The sequence below is a fragment of the Hypanus sabinus genome, chromosome 2 (genome assembly GCF_030144855.1).
Source record: "Hypanus sabinus isolate sHypSab1 chromosome 2, sHypSab1.hap1, whole genome shotgun sequence".
Taxonomy (NCBI): domain Eukaryota; kingdom Metazoa; phylum Chordata; class Chondrichthyes; order Myliobatiformes; family Dasyatidae; genus Hypanus; species Hypanus sabinus.
This window is the reverse complement of record NC_082707.1, coordinates 61,882,433-61,909,532: the sequence shown is the minus strand read 5'-3', so window position 1 is coordinate 61,909,532 and position 27,100 is coordinate 61,882,433.

Here is a 27,100-nt window from a genome sequence, read left to right as displayed (position 1 = left end):
TGATCTCATTGTGGCACAAGAGGAGGCCATGGACTGGAACGGGAATCGGAATTAAAATGTCTGGACACTGGAGGTTCCACTTTTGTCGACTGGGGTGGAGGTACTTTGTGAAGCAGGGCCTTATTAGTGTAGAGAGGCCACATCAGGAGCAGCAGACACAATGGAAAGCCTCAGCAGATTTGCAGTTGAAGTGTTCTCTTGTCCATTCATCCTTCCTCACTAATCTCCCTCCTGGCACTTATCTTGTGAGTGACAGGAATGCTACACTAGCCATTCACCTAGTCCCTCACCTTCATTCAGGGCCACAAACAGTCCTTCCATCTGCTCCCCCCACCTTTTTATTCTCGTGTCTTTCCCCTTTTCATTCCAATCCTGAAGAAGAGTCTCGGCCCAAAACGTTGACTGTTTATTCATTTCCATAGATGCTGACTGACCTATTTTGTTCCTCTAGCATTTTGTGTGTGTTGCTTTGGATTTCCAGAATTTATCATGTTCATCATCTTTAATTGTGTTGATTCACTTTCTGCCAGTTAGAAATTCACTCAGTTGTTTAATGCAAAGGACTACTGTAATTATAATCTTTAGTTAGATAACAGGACAATGTGTTCCAGTATTTGCCAGATGAAACATTTCTCCTAAGTTCCACACATATATATGTCATGGATCACAAACAAGAGTAAATCTGCAAATGCTGGAAATATGAGCAACACACACAAAATGCTGGAGGAACTCAGTAGGCCAGGCAGCATCTATGGAAAAGAGTACAATCAAAATTTCAGGCCAAAACCCTTCAGCAGGACTGGAGAAAAAAGATGAGGAGGGTGGGGAGGGGATAGAAAAAACACAAGGTGATAAGTGAAACCTGAAAAGGAAGGGGTGAAGTAAAGAGCTGGGAAGTTGATTGGTGGAAGAGATGCAGGGCTGGAGAAGGGGTATCTAATAGGAGAGAACAGAAGGCCATGCACAAAAGAAAAATGGGGGGAAGCACCAGAGGAGGCAGGCAAGGAGATAAAGCAAGAAAGGGAAATTGTAATAGGGAATAGAGAGTGGGGGCATTACCAGAAGTTTGAGAAATCAATATTCATGCCATTGGGTTGGAGACTATCCAGACAGAATATAAGGTGTTGCTCCTCCATTCTGAGTGTGGCCTCAACACGACAGTAGGGGAGGTTGTGGGCTGACATATTGAAATGATAAGTAGAATTAAATTGGGTGGCCACTGGGAAATGTCTCCTTTTCTGGTGGAAGGAGCCAGATCATAATGGATGATCATAAAAGTGTAAGGGTAACAGTAGCAGTAATGTCATAAACCAGAATCACTCTGGTGGGCCTGTTAGAAGTCAAGAGGTTTGGTGGGATGGAATCAAAGAGGTTTTCTTTACACTTTCTAGTCTGGAAGAAGTAAAATAGTTGGGAATGCCACCACTCTGTGATCCCTCCAGCTGACACAACACCTGAACTTAAATACTTTGCTGTTCCTTCAGTGTTACTGGAACTCCCAATTGTATAGCACTAAGGTATTAATTCACCTTCTCAAGGGCATTTAGTGATGAAACAATAAAACCTGACCTTCCTGCAATGCCCTCATCAAAATTAGATTATTTGAGAATTTACAGAAGTACCTGCACCTTTCATGTACAATTTTGATTGGATAAACTCTAATCATTTAGTAAAGATGCATCAATTTTCATCAGCAGAACAAGGGGTGTTGTACAATTTATGGCAAGATTGTCCATAGTTACTACAGCAGGATCACAATCCTTCGATAGTGACACTCCCCTAACAAACTCTCCAGTTTGGACAATTCTTGAAGGAGCAGTGATCAATATACTGGTTATTCCTTCTGACCTTACTGTTCTATATTGCATGGAGGTAATTTTCAACTGTGTGGGAGAGGATTGATGAGTAAATAATGAAAAGGAGTGTACGATTTCTATCTGATGAGCATTGCTGGCAACAGTAAAAATGAATAAGTTACTGCTTTGCTGAGAAGAGTTTAACTTATTCACCATACTCCAATGTGGGAGGAAATTTGAAGCCATTATCTGGATCAGTATATACAAAGTATGATGGCTCACTATGTCTCAAATGAAGATTGGGAATAGAACTGGGGTTGTGAACTCACTGGACCAGCAGCCAGAGCTCTAGGCCACTGATCCAGAGTTACAAATTCAAATTCCACCATGGAAGTTCAATAAGTTAAATTTGTCAAGTAAACCAACCTGGAGTTATAATAAAAATTGGAATTATTAACAGTAACCATGAAACCACAATATTATTATAACAATCCAGCTGGTCCTTTTGAGGGAATTGAATCTGCTGTCTTTCACCAGCCTGGCCTATCTGTGACTGTAAATGCATCAAAGGAATAAGCTCATAACCCTCTCTCTTCAAAGCAATTAGCAATAGAATACTAATGCTGGCATTTCCAGCGATGCTTATGAAAAAAAATGAAAATTAGTGCTCATGATACAGCAGTCTTATCATTTGTAAAAAATAAGAATGCTTGAGTGGGGACTTAAGAAATGTCACTGCAGATATCCCTGAAGTTGCCATTCAATCTGATGTAGATTATAGTAATAAGAGCCCTCAAGTCTAATTCAAAGAGAGGCTGAGTAAACTCATGCAAATTTTCCCGTGGAGGCTGCTTGAAAATGCTCTTGTGATCAAGGAAGACAAATTCACATTCTGTGAAGGATAAAGCTAAGGGCTCAGTGGCTGAAGACAGATATAAGCTGGCAGATATAATAGATACAAGTGTTCGTTATGGGGATGATTATTTGCACTCATTTCATGTAGCAATATTCAGATAGAAAAATATATTTGTTGAACACTTTCAGAAGGAGGCTATGAGAAAAGCTACGGATTTTAGTTTCTGCTCTGAGTAATCTGCTGTATAGAATGATGAAAATATGCTGTGATAGAATAGTATTATCATAGAGGAGAGTACATTTTGATGCATGTATATTTTTGCTGAGTTAATTACTTCAACATGAAGATTCTTTTAGATTAGGTGATCTAGTGAGATTAATGACTGCTTTCATCATCTGCAGCCATACTTTCTGGATAGGTGGGACAACATTATTATCCTGTGCTCTCTTCTTCTATGCAATCAACAATGTTTGCCTATGTGTTCTGGATCAATTAACATTGCTTCATCCGATCACCTCCTTTAAATTGGTCCAGTCATTTGTATCATTGTAGCAGTGTTCACTGCCCTAATCCCTGAGAAAGCAATTAAAATACTGGTCAAACTCAGCTTTTCTTAGCCAGAAAGACACTGTCAATATTTCAGGTCAGGGAGCTTACTTCAGAAATGGAATAAACTAGAGAGAAGCTATTTTAAGGATTCAGGGAAAGGGAAAAAGGGAGAAGTGAACCAAAAGGGAAGTGTGCGATAGGGTAAAATGCAGTAAAGATATACTGATAAAATTAATGAGTACAAGGTGAATGAGGTAAGAAATATGCAGTATGAACCAAAAAGAATCAGTGCGGAAGAAGTTCCAATGGAAGAAATAGAATCATTAACTAAAAATAATAATATATTGTAGATGTTGGAAATCTGAAATAAAATATACAACATCTGCATTGGATTGCAAGTCTCCAAAGGGAACTGGCAGTAAGTAAATTCCCAGCCTCGACAAGACAACGTTTAGATATGCATGGGCATGGGTCTGGTATTCTCCTGTCTGGTGCCCTCTGGTGTTCCTCTCCATTGTTACCCATTTGATGAACATGGGAGAAATTTCAATAAAGATATTTTATTATACATTATGAGCTATCCATAATCACACCTGAATGATCATTTTTTAAATATCTGTGTAGAGATCTTATTGCACTCCTGTGATAGTATTGGGTTACCCATCTGCAAAGCCCTAAACTCATAAGAAGATTTAAAGCCCTATCTGATATAGTTAACTACAGATACCCTCACTATTGGGAGGTTATACTGTATCCACCTTGTCTTCAAGGACCAGGTTACTTCCCTATTTAGCTTCTGCAGTGAGTTTTAGCTGCCAATACCCACTGCTTGAGTGATAGGTTTCAATCTCCCTAACAAGGAAGCAATTATTCCAATTCACAAAGTAATTTAAATGGTCGTTTTAGATTTACCAAATAGTTCGTAACAGACATTTAATGTTCAGGAGATTTAGTTTTTAATTTATAAAAGGTTTCCCGAATTACAAACTGCAAAGGATTTCCCAACACAGGTACAAGAAGAATATAACAATGAGTTGCAGGTTTATGAGTTGTCCAACACAGAAAATAAAGGTTGAGGAATGAATTCTTTTTTTTTTGTAATTTATTTTTTTATTGAAGTTCATCATCAAACAAACATTTCCATAAGATGTATTTCAGACATTGTACATATATATCATATAATCATATATATCACAAATCTCCACAAAGTATTTATCTGAGGTACACACTTATAGAAAAGAGTGGAAAGAAAAACAAGCAAAAGGAAAGTACTATGTAAAAGTAGGGAGTGATCCTTTTTTTTACAACAGATTCATTGATTTGTGAGAATAAAATCAGGCCTATGAGGCATTATGTAGTTAAACCTTTTTCCCAGTATGAATCAAATGGTTCCAGCTTATGAGTAACAGATACTGTTATCTTCTCCATTTTGTAAATGTCCATTGTAATTTCCATCCATGTATTTAAAGTTGGGCTCTCCTGTGATAACCATTTCCTAGTAAGAGTCTTTTTACCAGCCACCAACAGTATATTCATTAAATATTTATCTCTTTTCAACCATTCTTGAGGTATATATCTAAAATATATGGTCTTACTCTCTAAGGGTATTTCACATTTAAAGATGTCTTGTAGGGCATTGTGTATCCCCCTTCAATAGTTTTTGATAACAGGGCAGTCCCAAAAAATATGATAATGATTTGCATTTTGATTTCCACAATTTCTCCAGCAAACAGGGAGGTTACTATCATAATGGGATTTCTGAGAGGGTGTAATAAAATATCTTATCAAGTTTTTCCATACAAACTCCCTCCATTTCTGTGAACTGGTACACTTCCATTGATACCGCCATATTGTTGTCCATTCTTCCTCAGATATAATTATCCCTCCTTCCTTCTCCCATTTTGTTTTAATGTATGAAGTTGAATGTGTTTTAAGATTTGACAACCCCTTATACATGTTTGAAATTATTCTACTACCATTATCTGAATTATATGCTTTTCTAAAGAGCTCTATCAAGCATGTATTTGCCTTGGTTACATTTTTAAGCGTCTTATTAACATATTGTCGCATCTGTAAATACAATAAAAATCTTGTTTTTCTAATAAGTGATTCTCTTTAAGCATTTCAAAACTGAACAGTGCTCTTTCTTTCATTATGTTGGAAAGAACTGTTATTCCTTTAGCTGTCCAGTCCTTAAATCTAGCATCCAATTTATTTGGTGTAAAATCTGAGTCATATGCACACCATTTAAGAATTGCAATATCTCCCTCTAGATTATATTCTTTTATAGTAGTTTTCCATATTTTAAGAGTCAATTTCACCCATGGGTTATTAATAGTATTTATGTACCTTTGCAGGTTGTTATCAGCCAAATTGCTTGTATGGGGATGGGAAGTATCCGCTCCTCTATATTTTTCCACTGAGTGTCATATGATGGGTTGCACCAACATATCACAGCTCTCAACTGTACTGCAAAATAATAATCTCTAAGAGAAGGTAGGCCCCATCCCCACTTTTCCTTTGCTAATTGCAAAATTTTGAGATGAACTCTCAGCCTTTTACCCCGCCAAATATAACTTGATAGCATCTTGTTCCATTCATTGAATTGGTTTTGATTAATCTCTATTGGTAGGGTCTGGAAGAGATATAACAGTCTGGGCAGTATATTCATTTTAATAGACTCAATCCTTGAAAAAAGGACTGAAAAAAGGAATCAGGTTCCACCTTGCCACATCTTCCTTAATTTTTTTTTATATAAAGGCTGATAATTACATTCTGATAATTTTGCCAAACCTTTTGACATAATGATGCCCAAATATTTGAAAGACTCTGTGTGCCATGCCCAGGGGTATCGACTTTCAATTTCTCTTGGTGGTCTATAGTAATATGAAAGTAATTGGTTTTATCTATGTTGATCTTGTATCCTGATAATTGACCATATTGTTCAAAGGATTGCATCAATTTAGGTAAAGAGTATGTTGGTTGCCCTAGATAGATCGAAATGTCATCCGCATAACAAGCCAATTTATGCTCTGTCCCTTTAATAGTAATTCCCCTGATATCTTCATTTTGTCTGATGTATTGGGCTAATGGTTCCAGATATAACGTGAAGAGTAGCGGTGACCATGCACAACCCTGTCTCGTGCCCCTTTCTAGAGTAAGACTACTTGATAAATATCCATTGATTTTAATCCTAGCGGTAGGATTGTCATATAGTGTCTGTATAGTTTTAATAATTGTGTCTTGGAAACCAAATCTATGTAAAACTCGGTAAAGAAAATTCCAAGTAACCAAATCAAATGCTTTTTCAGCGTCCACGCTTATCACTATTGCTTCGATTTAATTTTTTTGTATATGATCCATAATGTGAAGTGTCCTTCGTATATTGTCTTGTGTCTGGCGTTGTCGTATAAAACCTTCTGATCATTACGTATCAGTATGGGTAGAAACTCCTCTAATCGTTTGGCCATGATGGAGGTAAATAATCTATAATCTACATTAAGAACGGATATTGGTCTAAATGACCCACATTCCATTTTATCCTTGCCTTCTTTCAGTATAGCTGAGATTATCACTTCCTTCCAACAGGGTGGCATTTGTGCCTTTTTTAGAGCCCAGTTCAGTGTGGGGAGTGAAACAGGAATTAACTCATTTTTAAATTCTTTGTACAGCTCTGTCGTATACCCATCTGATCCTGGTGACTTGCTTAATATAAGCCTACTAATTGCAGCTTTTAATTCAACTTCAGTTATGTCAGCAGTCATCATTCTATTTTGTTCTTCGCTTAAAGTGGGCAACTAGAGAATTCAAGAAGGTGTCAATTTGGGTTATGCTTCCCCCTGGAACTTGGGAATATAGAGTTTTATAAAACTCTTAAAAAGCTTCTTGAATTTCACTTAGCTTATTTTTTTTATCATTTTCATTCTTGGGTCCCTAATTCTATGAATTGTATTTTCTGCTATCTTTTTTTTTCAGTTTCCACGCCAGCATTTTCATAGATTTTGATCCACTTTCATAATGTCTCTGTTTCAGAAACATTAAGTTTTTCCTGATTTCTTGCATAGCCAAACTATTTATTTCATTCCTAATTCTTTTAATTTCCCCTAATGTATCCTGTGCCAAATTCAATTTGTGTTTTTTCTCAAGTTTCTTCAGCCTATTTTGTAATACCTCTAATGTTTTCTTCCTTTTTTTCTGATATGAAGATATCGCTATAATTTTCCTTCTTAAAACTGCCTTCAGAGTATCCCATAAAATGGGAGGTGAAACCTCACCATTATCATTAAATTCTAAGTAGAGACCAATTTCTTTTTTAATTTGTTCCTTAAAGTATGGATCATTGAGTAGACTTGAATTTAGTTTCCAAATAGTATTCTTTGGTTGTAGGTCAAAATCAACAGATAAATATATAGGTGCATGGTCACTTACATCTATGGTCCCAATTCCACAGGTGTTTATTTTGTCTTTGTCTTTTCCAAATGTTATGAAATAGTCTATTCTTGTATGTACAGAATGGGGAGCAGAATAATGAGTGTAATCTCTTCTGTCGGGGAAAAGGTCCCTCCGTATATCAGTTAAACCAACATCCTCAAAAAGTGTGTTAACTTCCTTATGTAAAGATTTTGTTTCATAGGTTTTTCTATTGGAAGAGTCTAAGTTTGGTTGTAATTGTAAATTTAAGTCTCCCCCACATATCAGGAGACCTTCTGTTTCCGTTACCATAATATCAGTAATTTTCTGAAAGAAACCACTATCACTTCCCAGGGGTGTGTATATATTCAACAGAGTAACTGAATTTCCATCTATATTCCCCCTTACCAGAATATATCTGCCCTCTTTACCTCCCATTTCGGATACTTTTTCAAAATTTAGCTTACTTGAGATAAGAATAGCAACTCCTCTCCTATGTCCTGATTTATATGAGGAGAAAAACAGATTAGTGAAGCCCATTCTCTTTAGTTTTTTATGTTCATTATCACCTAAATGAGTTTCCTGTAAATATACTACATGGGTTTGTCCTTTTTTCATTTTGGATAAAATTCTCTTATGTTTGATTGGATTTAATAGTCCATTATCATTAAAAGAAATAAATTTTACGTCCTTAGCCAGCTGTATTTATCTGTCAATGTATCATTGAAATTAGAATAAAACTTAATCGATCTACTCCCTGAACAAATAAGAACCAAGAAACACAAATAATAACAAAAATGGCAACGAATCTGTGATTCCAAGGCTGAGGTCTATAGTAGATGACCCTGCATTGAGCTAGAGGAAATGTCTAGCTGTGGGGGATAACCCCTCCTACTTGTGAGTTGAGGGCCCCCATTGTAGTATTCATAAAAGTCAGTGAACAAATCCATTACACACAGAAAAGATTACCCTGTGTATTCCTCCTATATATACATATATGCACACACACACACACACACACACACACACACACACACACACACACACACACACTTATATATTATATACAGACACATAGATGCATACATATATATAATCTCATTTTGGTGTGGAAAAAGGAGTAAGTGAGTGAATAAAGAATAACAACTAAGTAATATAAAATCCAAATTATAATAAGTATTTCTTGAGATAGGTATATCACCGTCTACTTTTGCTTCTGTTTAGCTTCTCAACATTTTTAAAGTTAGCCAAACGTTATGGCTCTTCGGAAGTGGGTGAGGACTGTCTTTGGGAAACTCCCGGTCTCTTCCTGATATACTTCTCTTGGCCTCCTCCCCTCTCCTGCCTTCTCGATTCTCGCACTATTTCCCAAGCAGGGCAGGATAATTCCTCAGCCAGGCTTTCCCTCGTTTTGGTCACGCTGACAGGCAACCCTTTGTCCTTCATGTCTGTAGTCGCCTCTTCCACTGTCTGGTACAACTGCATCTCATCGTCATAAAACTCTCGAAGTTTAGCAGGGTACGGAGTTTGAAATCTAATTTTTTTTTGCTTTTGTACTCGCTTTACTTCAGAATATTCTTTGCGTTTCTGCAGGACCGCGGGGGAGGGGGGTAATCTTGGTCAAAACACATTAATTTATCATCTAAAAACACTTTCTTCTTACCCCAGGCCCTTCATAGAATCACCGCCTTGGTGCTATACTGAAGGAATTTAATTATTATTGAGTTTGGCTTTCTATTCCGGGTAGGTTTCAGGCCAAGCACATGACGGGCTCTTTCGACTTCCAGCTCCATAGCTGAGGGAAGATCCAACACGTCCTGCAGTAACTTTCCGACAAATGCCATCATAGACGAGCCCTCCGCTCCTTCGGGAACATTGTAGATTGTGATATTTTTCCGCCGTGATCTTCCCTCCAGGTCAAGCAGTTTACCTTCTTGGTGATTTAATATTTTTATTGTCTTACTCAGTATCCGTTCCACGTTTTGAATGTGATTTTCCACCTTCTCACTTCGAGTCTCTGCCACCGCTATTTTTTGATTGACGCTGGCGAGCTCTGACTGAATATCACGGAGCTGCTGCTCTATTTCTTTCAGGAACTCCCTTATCTCTTTCAGAATTTCAATCATATTCGCCGCCTCGCCTGAATGAGGCCCAGCGTCCGCCTCGCTAGCACGCGGTCGGGTAGGAGAGCCGCTCGCTGCACTCCTCTCGGCTGCAGGCTCTGCAGCGTCGCTTTTCTTATTTCCATTCCTTTTCCCCATTCTTGCCTCTCTTCAGTTCAAATATTTTTTGAAAAATACTATATTTGATGGGTTAATGGGGCTTAATACGCATTCTTCCGGAGGAGCTAGTGACTAAAGCTGCCATTCTCGACGATGACATCACCGGAAACCCGAGGAATGAATTCTAATTCTTCGTTCTGTAACCCCATCTTTCTGTTGTTCTCCTTATCATTCCTAACAATCCCCAATGCTTCTGATATTTATGTTATTTTCTGCTTGATAACATCACCTCCAGACAATATTTTCTAGATACTTTTGCTGGGACAAAGTAACTCACACTGATTGTCTTAAAATCTTGTCACTGTCTTAAAATCCCCAACATCCACATGTAATGCCATGACAATAGACAATAGACAATAGACAGTAGGTGCAGGAGTAGGCAATTCGGCCCTTGTAGTCAGCACCACCATTCACTGTGATCATGGCTGATCATACACAATCAGTACCCCGTTCCTGCCTTCTCCCCATATCCCTTGACCCCGTTATCTATAACAGCTCTATCTAACTCTCTCTTGAATGCGTCCAGAGACTTGGCCTCCACTACCTTCTGGGGCAGAGCATTCCACATATCCACCACTCTCTGGGTGAAAAAGTTTTTCCACATCTCTGTTCTAAATGGCCTACCCCTTATCCTTAAACTGTGGCCTCTAGTTCAGGACTCACCCATCAGCAGGAACATGCTTCCTGCCTCCAGCGTGTCCAATCCCTAAATAATCTTATATGTTTCAATCAGATCCCCTCTCATCCTTCTAAATTCCAGTGTATGCAAGCCCAGTCGCTCCAACCTTTCAACATAAGACAGTCCCACCATTCCGGGAGTTAACCTTGTGAACCTACGCTGCACTCCCTCAATAGCAAGAATGTCCTTCCTCAAATTTGAAGACCAAAACTGCACACAATACTCCAGGTGTGGTCTCACCAGGTCCCTGTGCAGCTGCAGAAGGACCTCTTTTCTCCTATACTCAATTCGTCTTGTTATAAAAGCCAGCTTGCCATTAGCTTTCTTCACTGCCTGCTGTACCTGCATGCTTGCTTTCATTGACTGATGTACAAGAACACCTAGATCTCATTGTACTTCCCCTTTTCCTAACTTGACTCCATTTAGATAGTAATCTGCCTTCCTGTTCGTGACACCAAAGTGGATAACCTCACATTAATCCACATTAAACTGCATCTGCCATACATTTGCCCACTCACCCAACTTGTCCAAGTCACCCTGCATTCTCATTACATCCTCCTGACATTTCACACTGCCACCCAGCTTTGTGTCATCAGCAAATTTGCTAATGTTACTTTTAATCCCTTCATCTAAATCATTAATGTATATTGTAAACAGCTGCGGTCCCAGCACCGAACCTTGCGGTACCCCGCTGGTCACAGCCTGCCATTCCGAAAGGCACCTGTTAATCACTACTCTTTGTTTCCTGACAGCTGAACTGAGTGCAGAACGTCCCAAATTGTAACCAGGTTTGATGCATTAAGTGATGTAACCCCATTGGCTTGAGTATGTCTAATGCAGACTTGTAGTCCCCAGATTTGAGTATTTGGATAGATATCGGCTGAATAGGGGTAGTCAACATGACTTTATTCATGGTAGGCCTTGTCTAACCAATCATGGAATTTTTCAAGGAATTTACCTGGAAAGTTGATGAAGGCAAGGCAGTGGATATTGTCTACATGGACTTTAGCAAGACATTTGACAATGTTCTACATGGGAGATTGGCCAAGTAGGTTCAGTCACTTGGCATTCAAGATGAGGTAGTAAATTGAGTTAGACATTGACCTTGTGGGAGAAACCAGAGAGTGGTAGTAGATGGTTGCCTCACTAACTGATCGCCTGCGACTAGTGCAGTGCCGCAGGAGTCTAGGTTGGGTCTGTTAATGTTTGTCAACTATATCAATGATCTGGACAATAATTTGGTTAACTGGATCAACATATTTGCAGATGACACTAAGATTGAGGCTGTAGTGGACAGAGAAGAAGACTAACAGTGCTTGCAGTGGGATTTGGACCAGCTGGAAAATTAGACTTAAAAAGGCAGATGGAACTTAATGAAGACAAGTGCGGGGAGTTGCAGTTTGGTAGGACCAACCAGGGTAGGTCTTACGCAGTGAACTGTAGGGCATTAAGGAGTGTGGTTCAACAAAGGTATCTGGGAATGCAGGTCCATAATTTATTGAAAGTAGTGACACAGGTAGATAGGGTAATAAAAATAGTTTTTGGCACATTGGCATTCATAAATCAAAGTACTGAGTTTAGGATATGGAATGTTATGTTGAAGTTGTAGAAAATATTGGAGAGGCCTAATATGGAGTATTATGTGCAGTTTTGGTCACCTACCTATAGGATAGATGTACTTTAAATAAGATGGAAAGATTTTCAATCTTTATTTACAAAATTTACAAGGATGTTGCCGGGTCTGGAGGACCTGAGTTATAAGGAAAGATTGGATAGATTAGGGCTTTATTCCTCGTAATGTAGAAGATTGAGAGGAGATTTGATAAAGGCATACAAAATCATGAGGGGTATAGGTAGGATAAGTTCAAGCAGGCTTTTCCCATGGAGATTGAGTAACAATACAACCAGAGGCCATGGGTTAAGTGTGAAAGGTGAAAAGTTTAAGGGGAACATGAGAGGAAACTTCTTCATTCAGAGGATCGTGAGGGTGTGGAAAGTGTGGCCAGTACAAGTGGTGCATGTAAGCTTAATTTCAACATTTAATGGAAGTTTGGATAAGTATATTGATGGCAGGGATATGGAGGACTATGGTCCAGGTGCAGGTCAATGGGACTAGGCAGTTTAAATGGCTCAGCATAGGCTAGATGGGCTGAATGGCCTGATTCTGAGCTGTACTTTTCTATGACTTTCTGACTCTAGGTTACTTCTCTTTCCAAAGCTGTGCCTCCAAATTCAAATTAATTGTTCCTTGCAATATACATTAAGATCTGGAGACTGGTTCTTGTTTACAACAATAAGATAAACAAAGAATATTTTCTAAAAGTTTAACTTTACCACCAACTCTGACCCTTTGGAAAGGTCATACCATTGTACTAGAAAACTGAGTTCAGCAGTAAGTCTCCTAAGTCCTGGAAAATTAACACCCCCTGTCAGGTTTTTGAAAATGTGGAAAGGAGTGAAGTGAGGTATTCACACAGAACCAATTAGGATAATTTTTCTCCAGGTGCACCATGTTATAATCATGTGAGGATGGTCAAAATTTCTATTCTCATTCTCATTGGCTCAGGCTAGCTTTTATACTTTGTATAAAGGTGTTGCTTCTTGGTGGCAGCTTAGAATCTGTGGCAGTTTTAAATCACAACTATAATCCTTTGTCCTAAGTCATCAATGAAGTTGAGTGTTGGACAGTGACTACTCTGTCAGTGTATAATCAGTAAATACATCCCTTACTGAATAATTTCATATTTTCTCCCCAACTGTAAGTATACTCACTGAAGTCAAATTTTGTAGTGATTATATGTTACGTTTTCAACTACAACAGATAATAACCTCTTATCCTTTATAACAAAACTGGTTGACAGAAGAAAAATAACCACAGAGCTGAAAACATACTGCACTTCAGAACACTGAAGCTTGTAAGTCTGATTTCTGCTCAGCATCAATCGTCTTATACTCATAATGGGAAAATTCTCTTTGAGAAAGCTCCTTACCATTGTGGATCCATATATAGATTTAAATGAAGTATCTTCCGGATGGTATTAACCTATAATTAGGTTTGCACAGACTTTTTCCCCCATTTGTAAAATCAATAAGACTTCACATGAGCATGGCATTCTAATAATGAAGTAGACAGAAAAAGATGAGGTTGACAGAATTCTACATCCAATGTGATATCCGGTTGCCTGCAGTAAATATAATATCAGTCAGTCACTCAACAAATACGTTCATCTGGTCGTGAATTTGAATGGATTATTTGCATTTGTTTTTCTGTTCCCTTTGTAACTTGAAAGAACGGCTGAAGAGGTTTGTGCATAAAATAGAAAAAATGAATTGCAATAACTTAGAAAGAAATAGACTTCAGTGGTCAGTTTATTAGGTACCTCCTGTATTTAATAAAGTGGCAACTGAGTGTATGTCTGTGACCTTCTGCTGCTGTAGCCCATCCACTTCAAGGTTCAACATATAGTGCATTCAGAGATTTTCTTCTGCACACCTCTGTTGTAATGCATGGTTATTTGATTTACTTCCCCTTTCCTGACAGCTTGAATCAGACTGGCCATTCTCTCCTGACACCTCTTATTAAGAAGTTAAGACGGTGTTTTCACCCACAGCACTGCAGCTCACTGAATTTTTTTTGCACCATTCTCTGTAAACTCCAGAGACTGTTGTGCGTGAAAATCCCAGGAGATCACCAGTTTCTAAGATACTCAAACCACCCGATCTGGTGCCAACAACCATTCCACAGTCATGTTTCTTTCCCATTCTGATGTTTCATCTGAATAACAACTGCACCTCTCGACCATGTCTGCATGATTTTATGCATTGAGTTGCTGTCACATGATTGGCAGATTAGATATTTGCATTAATAAGCAGGTGTACATGTGTACTTAATAAAGTTGTCACCAAGTGTATGCTACTTGCAGTAGAGAAAGAGACAGGGATCTGTATGGCTTTGAGATTAGCTTTCAAGTAAACACTGAGTCTGTGTAGTTTATCATCAAACAAATAGGGGATTGGGTTCTAGGGTGGACTAGAGCCTAAAGGGCAATTAAAAAGAACACTTTCTTTTAAATCTTTCCTTCAGGGAAGAAGCAAGCATAACTTTGGTAAATATTTAAGTATTCTTTTCCTTACAATTTCTTCCTGGGAAATCATCTCAAAGTCTGATCTCTGCAACATTCTTCCTTGCAGATAAACTGTCCTTTGATCTCAAAATTTTGCTCTTGCTCATTGTTTTAAGTTTTTGACCTGTCTTTTCTGGGTGGTTAACTGCTGGCATACACAGTGAAGCCAGGGGGAGAAAAACACTATTCCTTTATGTTGCTAAGATTCAGTTAACAATAATCTAACCCTACTCTAGTCCTGCTCATCCAATTTCTGGGTAAAACCTTTACTTTTTGGTACTTCATACTGCACTTGAGGTATTCAATTGAAATGAAGAAAAGTCCACTTTAAACAGATTTTCCAAATAAATGGAAGATGGTCAATTGAATGCTTAACAATGTGGTGAGAGGACTGAGTACGTTGAATTTTATTAACCAAGACCAATGATCAGAAGATTTGAGTTCACAAAAATCACAGATATCCTCTCAGATTTTCCTGACCCACTTTTTGTTGAGAGTCAGTATTAGCGGGTCCCATGTTGTTTCACTTTGATGAGGATTCTGAGATGCCTTAATTGAAACGCGTGATTAAATAACGATTGTTCAGGTCTCCCCCACCCCAATGCTGAACATTGATGAAAGAAACATATGAAAATTCTCCTCTCCTCTCAATTGATGCAGAACTTGGGCATTTATATCTTTTATTCCCAAATTGTCCCAGGCAAACAATGTAGCCCAGGCCTAATCTTTGCTGTCAGGCATCAGAGGTAATCAGAATCAGAATCAGAATGAGAATCAGACTTTAATCGCCAAGTACTTGTACACATACAAGGAATTTACTTCCGGCAAATGTTGTCTCTCTGCTCATAACAGATGATAAATATAAATGAAAATATAGATTATACATACAAGTAGTGCAATCCAAGTAATAGTTAGCCGACAGTTAACCGGCATTTAACTGTTTAGCAAAGTGACCGCAGTAGGGAAAAAGCTTCTCCAGTGCCTATTAGTCTTAGTCTTTAGGGAAGTACACAAATACATTTCATTATTCAAAAACTTGGAAGGGCCATTACAATTTCCATTCTTATGCAGACAGAATAATGCAAAAAATGCCATGTTGTCATCCCCAGTTGACAACAGAATCTGCTCCTTTTAAGGCCTTGGGCTACCCTGAGGTCTTATGAGAACTACTAGGGTAGGCATGGCCAGGGGAATGATATGCTGAACATATTTTTCCTGAGCTTCTAAATTACCAATATTATAAATCATATAGATCCCAGTGTAATTGTTGCCCCCCTGCCTGTTAGGTGGGTGGTGCAGAAAGGCTGGGGAGTGTTGCTATGACAACGAGTCCTCCCCACAAAAAACTGCAGGTTACTGCACTGACTCTGAGCCCAGGATAGAGAACTGGACTCACATTCTTACAGCCTTAGAGAGAAACACAAGAGACTGCAGGTGATGGAATCTGGAGCAAAAAACAAATGGTTAGAAGAAGTCAGTGGATCAAGCAGCATCCGTGGAAATGGAGGATTAGTCAATGTTCCAGATTGAGATCCTGCATCAAGACAGGATCTCCACCCATATTATTGAATGATATATATACACAGAGGATCTGTGCTAAAAGAGGAGTCTCGTTTTTCTTTCTCTTCTAGCTTGCTATATCCTGAGCTTGGAGACCCTCTCATTCCTCCAGTAGTTTAATGTGCTGGTTATTCAGAGTAGACAATATAGCTAACACAGAAAGGATGAATCACTATGCTTTGAAATCATTCTTTATTTTCTTGTGGTTTACTGAGAATAAGGATACTCTAAATGAATATCCTTGTCATTATGCTTGTTTGTTATACGAGATATGCCAAAGGAAAAGGGTATATATGATCTACCATTTGAAATGAGACATGGCTATGTGATTTAATAAGGGATTTTCTTCACAATTTTAATTGTGTTTTCGCAACCATGAGAAGGTAGAATATTAATTTCAAACCTAATTGATTAATGCATGGCTTCAGAGATTCTGCAATTGTTCTTGGCATTTTAACAGAGTGTGTAGGCATTTGCAAATCATAAGAAAGATTATGCATCAAGTAGCAGTGTACACTGAGTGATTAGAAATGAGATAACTACAGGTTCTTTACAATAAGATGCATAGCCTTGGTTATAAGCAAGACAGTATACGTTATAATATTTTTCCTCCTCTAGCTCTCAACGTGTCACTGTCATTTTCGGTGCTAATTGCCTCAGCTGCTACTGGCATGGATCTGTACATCTGTTGAAGGGTGGAAGATAATAATTCATTGTCACTGCAGACTCCAGCAATTGATTTGACTGTCCCAGTGCCAGAGCTACTGACAGTTGTTTTATTTTGCTCACTTGGTGCCATTTTACAGCAATGGTATCACAATGCCAAAAGCTTAAGGTACTGCAGGTGTCTGATTAATGCATCTCTGCCCCTGTGTCTTTCTCTACAAGTAGTTCTGCAGTGCCTTGAGTTCTCAATGCCTGCTATTTCATATTGAAACCTGGACAGAGGCCAGCTCTCCTCTGATTATTAATTACAAAATTACCATAAGCAGGTAAGCAGTTTTGCATTTGTAAGTAAAGTAAAATATATTCCTTCCCTTTAGCACCGAGCCAAAATTCTGATTATGCAAAAAATATTTGAGGATACTTATCAAGCCACCTGCCAGTGAGTTTGGCTAAGGTATTACAGCAGAGGACCTAACAGGAGCACAATGAAACATTGAAATCAAAGTGTCAATCAAACGTTTGCCACATCAGCTTTCCAAATGATTACAAAAGGACTAAGGAAAAAAAACTCATTTCTGATGGTTGTGTCAAAAAAAAAAGCTAAATAGTTTCCTTGAAATTTCCTACTGTCATATCAACTTTTGGTAATACTATAATTTGACCGCAACCTCCATGTACTGATTCCCAACTTTATAGATGGAATGATGATCCTATAACAGTAAGAAAGTTCCAGATGCCTGCAACTCTCAAATATCTATCATCAATTATTTAGGCTGTAATCATATCTGATGGTGTGGTGTGTGGCCAAGTGGTAAAGGCGTTGGACAAGTGATCTGAAGGTAGTGAGTTCGAGCCCCAGCCGAGGCTCGTGTTGTGTCCTGGAACAAGGCACTTAACCCCACACATTGCTCCAGTCCACCCAGCTGAAAATGCATACCGGCAAAATGCTGGGGGTTAACCTCGTGATAGACTGGCATCCTATCTGGTGGGGGGGGGGGGGGAAGTCTCGTACTCTCAGTCACTTCACGCCAGGGAAACCGGCATAAGCACCGGCCTGATGAACCGATAAGGCTCGGGATAGACTTTAACTCTTAACATATATGATGGTATAACATATTTTGGTTTGAAATATTACTAATGCATGTAGAACTTCTAATCCCTGAAGAGGTTAGGCTCGCAGACTTAATGTTTCTACCAAGTTGTGAAATGTTGTAAATATGTAAATATGAGTTTGGGTACTTCCTTGAAAAAATTATTATCATGCCATCATAAACAAGCATTGAGGGTGATAAATGTGGAGCCTGTACCAATGCCATTTTGAAGTTTGCTGATGACATCACTGCTGGGCAAATTAAAGCATATAAGAAGGAGATTGAAAATCTGGTTGAGTGGTTCCACACAACCTCACTCAGCGTCAGTAAAAATAAAGAGCTGATTATTGACTATAGGAGGAAGGAGCCAAAGGTCTATGAGCCAATCCTCGTTAGGGGATCAGAGGTACAGTGGAGCAGTAACTTTAAATTGCATGACATTATCATATCACAGGATCTGTCCTGGGACCAGCATGTGAGTGGCATCACAAAGAAGTCATCTTAGACATTTGCATTGATTCAGCAAGTCACCAAAAACTCTGACAAACTTCTATAAATGCACAATGGAGAGTATTCTCGGTGGCTGCATGTCAGCCTAGTACGGAAAGTGGTGAATACAATCTGGAACATCACAGGTACACCTGTTCCCGAACTCTGAGCTGATCCACGAGGAACACTGCCACAAAAAAGCAGCATTCATCATCAAGGAACTCCAACATAAAGCCATGCTTGCTTTACGTTATAGAAAGTCAAAGGTCTCAGATGAACAGGAAATTTTCAAAAACATCTCCTGTGCTACCTCACCAAAGTCTCAGCACCCCACTCTTACCCCAACCCATTATCAAAAATGCCACTCTGTCCCTTCTTTTTTGTACTAATGCCACACACACCTACCAGGGAGGTGGATTACTGCCACCTATCATAATGCAGTGTGACAGGAGCCATGAACAGGATCCGATCATCTAACGTAACGGAATGTGACAGGAGCCACGCCTGGGATCCGATCATCTACCCTAACGGAGTGTGACAGGAGCCATGACTGGGATCCGATCATCTACCGTTATGGAGTGTGACAGGAGCCATGCCTGGGGTCCGATCATCTACCCTAACGGAGTGTGACAGGAGCCATGACTGGGATCCGATCATCTACCGTTATGGAGTGTGACAGGAGCCACGCCTGGGATCCGATCATCTACCCTAACAGAGTGTGACAGGAGCCATGACTGGGATCCGATCATCTACCGTTATGGAGTGTGACAGGAGCCATGACTGGGATCTGATCATCTACCCTAACGGAGTGTGACAGGACCCATGACTGGGATCCGATCATCTACCGTTATGGAGTGTGACAGGACCCATGACTGGGATCCGATCATCTACCCTAACAGAGTGTGACAGGAGCCATGACTGGGATCCGATCATCTACCCTAACAGAGTGTGACAGGAGCCATGACTGGGATCCGATCATCTACCCTAACGGAGTGTGACAGGACCCATGACTGGGATCCGATCATCTACCGTTATGGAGTGTGACAGGAGCCATGACTGGGATCCGATCATCTACCGTTATGGAGTGTGACAGGAGCCATGACTGGGATCCGATCATCTACCCTAACAGAGTGTGACAGGAGCCATGACTGGGATCCGATCATCTACCGTAACGGAGTGTGACAGGAGCCATGACTAGGATCCGATCATCTACCATTATGGAGTGTGACAGGACCCATGACTGGGATCCGATCATCTACCCTAACAGAGTGTGACAGGAGCCATGACTGGGATCTGATCATCTACCGTCACGGAGTGTGACAGGACCCATGACTGGGATCCGATCATCTACCATTATGGAGTGTGACAGGAGCTGTGACTGGGATCCGATCATCTACCATTATGGAGTGTGACAGGAGCCATGACTGGGATCCGATCATCTACCGTAATGGAGTGTGACAGGAGCCATGACTGGGATCCGATCATCTACCGTTATGGAGTGTGACAGGAGCCATGACTGGGATCTGATCATCTACCGTTATGGAGTGTGACAGGAGCCCAGACTGGGATCCGATCATCTACCGTTATGGAGTGTGACAGGACCCATGACTGGGATCCGATCATCTACCCTAACGGAGTGTGACAGGACCCATGACTGGGATCCGATCATCTACCGTTATGGAGTGTGACAGGACCCATGACTGGGATCCGATCATCTACCATTATGGAGTGTGACAGGACCCATGACTGGGATCCGATCATCTACCCTAACGGAGTGTGACAGGACCCATGACTGGGATCCGATCATCTACCGTTATGGAGTGTGACAGGAGCCATGACTGGGATCCGATCATCTACCCTAACAGAGTGTGACAGGAGCCATGACTGGGATCCGATCATCTACCGTTATGGAGTGTGACAGGACCCATGACTGGGATCCGATCATCTACCGTAACGGAGTGTGACAGGAGCCATGACTAGGATCCGATCATCTACCATTATGGAGTGTGACAGGACCCATGACTGGGATCCGATCATCTACCCTAACGGAGTGTGACAGGACCCATGACTGGGATCCGATCATCTACCGTTATGGAGTGTGACAGGAGCCATGACTGGGATCCGATCATCTACCCTAACAGAGTGTGACAGGAGCCATGACTGGGATCCGATCATCTACCGTTATGGAGTGTGACAGGACCCATGACTGGGATCCGATCATCTACCGTTATGGAGTGTGACAGGAGCCATGACTGGGATCCGATCATCTACCCTAACAGAGTGTGACAGGACCCATGACTGGGATCCGATCATCTACCGTTATGGAGTGTGACAGGACCCATGACTGGGATCCGATCATCTACCGTTATGGAGTGTGACAGGAGCCATGACTGGGATCCGATCATCTACCCTAACGGAGTGTGACAGGACCCATGACTGGGATCCGATCATCTACCGTTATGGAGTGTGACAGGAGCCATGACTGGGATCCGATCATCTACCCTAACGGAGTGTGACAGGAGCCATGACTGGGATCCGATCATCTACCGTTATGGAGTGTGACAGGAGCCATGACTGGGATCCGATCATCTACCATTATGGAGTGTGACAGGACCCATGACTGGGATCCGATCATCTACCGTAACGGAGTGTGACAGGAGCCATGACTGGGATCCGATCATCTACCGTAACGGAGTGTGACAGGAGCCATGACTGGGATCCGATCATCTACCGTAACGGAGTGTGACAGGAGCCATGACTGGGATCCGATCATCTACCCTAACAGAGTGTGACAGGAGCCATGACTGGGATCCGATCATCTACCATTATGGAGTGTGACAGGACCCATGACTGGGATCCGATCATCTACCGTAACGGAGTGTGACAGGAGCCATGACTGGGATCCGATCATCTACCGTAACGGAGTGTGACAGGAGCCATGACTGGGATCCGATCATCTACCGTAACGGAGTGTGACAGGAGCCATGACTGGGATCCGATCATCTACCCTAACAGAGTGTGACAGGAGCCATGACTGGGATCCGATCATCTACCGTAACGGAGTGTGACAGGAGCCATGACTGGGATCCGATCATCTACCATTATGGAGTGTGACAGGACCCATGACTGGGATCCGATCATCTACCCTAACAGAGTGTGACAGGAGCCATGACTGGGATCTGATCATCTACCGTCACGGAGTGTGACAGGACCCATGACTGGGATCCGATCATCTACCATTATGGAGTGTGACAGGAGCTGTGACTGGGATCCGATCATCTACCATTATGGAGTGTGACAGGAGCCATGACTGGGATCCGATCATCTACCGTAATGGAGTGTGACAGGAGCCATGACTGGGATCCGATCATCTACCGTTATGGAGTGTGACAGGAGCCATGACTGGGATCTGATCATCTACCGTTATGGAGTGTGACAGGAGCCCAGACTGGGATCCGATCATCTACCGTTATGGAGTGTGACAGGACCCATGACTGGGATCCGATCATCTACCCTAACGGAGTGTGACAGGACCCATGACTGGGATCCGATCATCTACCGTTATGGAGTGTGACAGGACCCATGACTGGGATCCGATCATCTACCGTTATGGAGTGTGACAGGAGCCATGACTGGGATCCGATCATCTACCCTAACAGAGTGTGACAGGAGCCATGACTGGGATCCGATCATCTACCGTAACGGAGTGTGACAGGAGCCATGACTAGGATCCGATCATCTACCATTATGGAGTGTGACAGGACCCATGACTGGGATCCGATCATCTACCCTAACGGAGTGTGACAGGACCCATGACTGGGATCCGATCATCTACCGTTATGGAGTGTGACAGGAGCCATGACTGGGATCCGATCATCTACCCTAACAGAGTGTGACAGGAGCCATGACTGGGATCCGATCATCTACCGTTATGGAGTGTGACAGGACCCATGACTGGGATCCGATCATCTACCGTTATGGAGTGTGACAGGAGCCATGACTGGGATCCGATCATCTACCCTAACAGAGTGTGACAGGACCCATGACTGGGATCCGATCATCTACCGTTATGGAGTGTGACAGGACCCATGACTGGGATCCGATCATCTACCGTTATGGAGTGTGACAGGAGCCATGACTGGGATCCGATCATCTACCCTAACGGAGTGTGACAGGACCCATGACTGGGATCCGATCATCTACCGTTATGGAGTGTGACAGGAGCCATGACTGGGATCCGATCATCTACCCTAACGGAGTGTGACAGGAGCCATGACTGGGATCCGATCATCTACCGTTATGGAGTGTGACAGGAGCCATGACTGGGATCCGATCATCTACCATTATGGAGTGTGACAGGACCCATGACTGGGATCCGATCATCTACCGTAACGGAGTGTGACAGGAGCCATGACTGGGATCCGATCATCTACCGTAACGGAGTGTGACAGGAGCCATGACTGGGATCCGATCATCTACCGTAACGGAGTGTGACAGGAGCCATGACTGGGATCCGATCATCTACCCTAACAGAGTGTGACAGGAGCCATGACTGGGATCCGATCATCTACCATTATGGAGTGTGACAGGACCCATGACTGGGATCCGATCATCTACCGTAACGGAGTGTGACAGGAGCCATGACTGGGATCCGATCATCTACCGTAACGGAGTGTGACAGGAGCCATGACTGGGATCCGATCATCTACCGTAACGGAGTGTGACAGGAGCCATGACTGGGATCCGATCATCTACCCTAACAGAGTGTGACAGGAGCCATGACTGGGATCCGATCATCTACCGTAACGGAGTGTGACAGGAGCCATGACTGGGATCCGATCATCTACCGTAACGGAGTGTGACAGGAGCCATGACTGGGATCCGATCATCTACCGTAACGGAGTGTGACAGGAGCCATGACTGGGATCCGATCATCTACCCTAACAGAGTGTGACAGGAGCCATGACTGGGATCCGATCATCTACCCTAACGGAGTGTGACAGGACCCATGACTGGGATCCGATCATCTACCGTTATGGAGTGTGACAGGACCCATGACTGGGATCCGATCATCTACCCTAACAGAGTGTGACAGGAGCCATGACTGGGATCCGATCATCTACCGTAACGGAGTGTGACAGGAGCCATGACTGGGATCCGATCATCTACCCTAACAGAGTGTGACAGGAGCCATGACTGGGATCCGATCATCTACCGTTATGGAGTGTGACAGGAGCCATGACTGGGATCCGATCATCTACCGTAATGGAGGGTGACAGGACCCATGACTGGGATCCGATCATCTACCCTAACGGAGTGTGACAGGAGCCATGACTGGGATCCGATCATCTACCGTTATGGAGTGTGACAGGAGCCATGACTGGGATCCGATCATCTACCCTAACGGAGTGTGACAGGAGCCATGCCTGGGATCCGATCATCTACCCTAACGGAGTGTGACAGGAGCCATGACTGGGATCCGATCATCTACCGTAATGGAGGGTGACAGGACCCATGACTGGGATCCGATCATCTACCCTAACAGAGTGTGACAGGAGCCATGACTGGGATCCGATCATCTACCCTAACAGAGTGTGACAGGAGCCGTGACTGGGATCCGATCATCTACCATTATGGAGGGTGACAGGACCCATGACTGGGATCCGATCATCTACCGTAACGGAGTGTGACAGGAGCCATGACTGGGATCCGATCATCTACCGTAATGGAGGGTGACAGGACCCATGACTGGGATCCGATCATCTACCCTAACAGAGTGTGACAGGAGCCATGACTGGGATCCGATCATCTACCGTAACGGAGTGTGACAGGACCCATGACTGGGACCCGATCATCTACCCTAACAGAGTGTGACAGGAGCCGTGACTGGGATCCGATCATCTACCATTATGGAGTGTGACAGGAGCCGTGACTGGGATCCGATCATCTACCATTATGGAGTGTGACAGGAGCCATGACTGGGATCCGATCATCTACCGTAATGGAGTGTGACAGGAGCCATGACTGGGATCCGATCATCTACCGTTATGGAGTGTGACAGGAGCCATGACTGGGATCTGATCATCTACCGTTATGGAGTGTGACAGGAGCCCAGACTGGGATCCGATCATCTACCGTTATGGAGTGTGACAGGAGCCCAGACTGGGATCCGATCATCTACCGTAATGGAGTGTGACAGGAGCCGTGACTGGGATCCGATCATCTACCGTTATGGAGTGTGACAGGAGCCATGACTGGGATCCGATCATCTACCGTAATGGAGTGTGACAGGACCCATGACTGGGATCCAATCATCTACCGTTATGGAGTGTGACAGGAGCCATGACTGGGATCCGATCATCTACCGTTATGGAGTGTGACAGGAGCCATGACTGGGATCCGATCATCTACCGTTATGGAGTGTGACAGGAGCCATGACTGGGATCCGATCATCTACCGTAATGGAGTGTGACAGGACCCATGACTGGGATCCAATCATCTACAGTTAAGAAGTGTGACAGGACCCGTGACTGGGATCTGATCATCTATCGTAACGGAGTGTGACAGGAGCCACGACTGGGATCTGATCCTGCCTCCCAAACCTGTTTTAATTAAAAAGTTTACATGAATTAATTGTCCTTGCTTCAGGTGCCAGAATATCCTGCAACCTGGACACCCCAGATCGGCACATTAATTACATAAACAGTTTCCTACATTCTAACAATGTCTCTGCTTTACCCCGTCTTCCTTTAATTGGCAACTTGCCACGCGCTTTGCCAATCAGTAACAAGTTTTTTTTAAAAGATCTTGACACCTCCTCTGATCCTTTGGCTGCTGAAACAGCAAAAACAAGTTTTCACTTGAAAAAAGAATCGCTTTTAAGAAAAGCTGTAGACATGAAGATTTACATGAATTTCTATTTATGATGATATTGTCAGGACTCCAGGGACTAAGTTGCAGAGAGAGGTTGTGCAGGCTAGGACTTTAGAATGTGTATAAAATTTTGGGGGCATATAAATAGTAAATACGCACAGTCTTTATCCCAGGGTTGGGGAATCAATAAATGGTGAGCATGGGTTTAAAGTGAGAGGGGAGAAATGAGCGACTATGGGAAGCAGCTGAGGCAAGTACATTAACAGCATTTAAAGGACAGTTGGACAAGTACATGGCTAGGAAAGATTCAAAGGGACATGGGCCAGATATAGGCAAATTAAACGAGCTTAGATGGGAATCTTGATCAGCATGGACCAGTTTGGTCAAAGTGTCTGTTTCTATGCTGTATTGATTTATTAGTGACCTGGGAAATCTTAGGGTAATGTACAAGCAACCTGATTTTGAAGTTTTGTCTGTTATTAAGTAGATAAATAAGTAACTATTTACAAAAGGTTCCACAAGCAGCAAGCCACTGAATAGTTAATCTCTTTGTTGATGTTGTTTGGAGTATCATTCAGTTTTATGGTGAACAGAAAATTTCTAGAATTTCTCAGACCTGCACTGGAAAGAGAATTGTATCTTTTCTTCCTGAATCCTCACAGACTGGCAAGCTAAAAATTGTTGGCAAGACTGCAAAAAATCTGTTCTTGAGCACGCCTGAGGAAGTTACTGTACGTGAAACATTGCAGAAAGATCATCCTTGGAACAAACATGCAAACAATTTTAAGTATGACTGTTGTTTTCTCTTCATATCCTACAAATTGATTAAACTCATCAACTATATTGTTGCTTGCCAGTGAGGAAATATCAAAGGTTGGAAAAAATAGAATGTAATGTGACGGTCTGCAGAGGCCCAGAAACCTCTCTTTGAGTCAGAGCGATGCTGAAGAAAAACATTTTAATTCAACACAGTGTAAGAGACTTGTAATAGGAGTAATATCAAAGAAGCATTGTTTTATTTTATAGCTGTTATGTACTTCCAGGTGTCAAATGGTTGTTGTGATGTGTCTAGTGTGGTAGTGTAGTGAGTAGTACTTGTCTGTCTTGCTTGCAGCTTCCACTATTGGCTCACACTCTAGTGAAAAGGAGAGCTGAATGGGTAAGTCTCTCCCGTCCAGTTCATAGCCTCCCCAACAGTAAGCTTCATGTAGTGCTTTCTCACTGGCAACACATGAAAACTGAACTCCTTTCGGACAGTCTGAACAACAGAGGACAAGGAGGAGGCATACAGCCCCACGATGTGTGGATGCATCCTGGTGTTTGTGAATCAGATTCCCAGCTAAGGGTAAATAGCTCCACTGCCTGGTGGGCAGCCCTGGGAGAGACGAAGGCCATGGGAGTAAACCCAGACAGCAAATCCAGAGTGGGGCCCCTTGGGCGGCTGGACATCATTGGACATCCTTCCTGCAGCTCCTGCAGCCAAGTGGTGCCAAACATATCGCTTTAAAATCTTCCCACTGGTGAGGCCGAGATGGGGATCTTGACGACTGGGCATCTCAGGATCTCTGTACCTTCCACCCAGGTTTGTGATGATGATCGTCTTTACCCATTTTCCTGTGAGACAGGTGGATGCCAACCATATATTTCCAACTCAGTGCAATGAACTATCCTTGAAAAATGTTCTCCTACAAATTAATACCTTTCTCTGAAATATCAAGTTTTGAA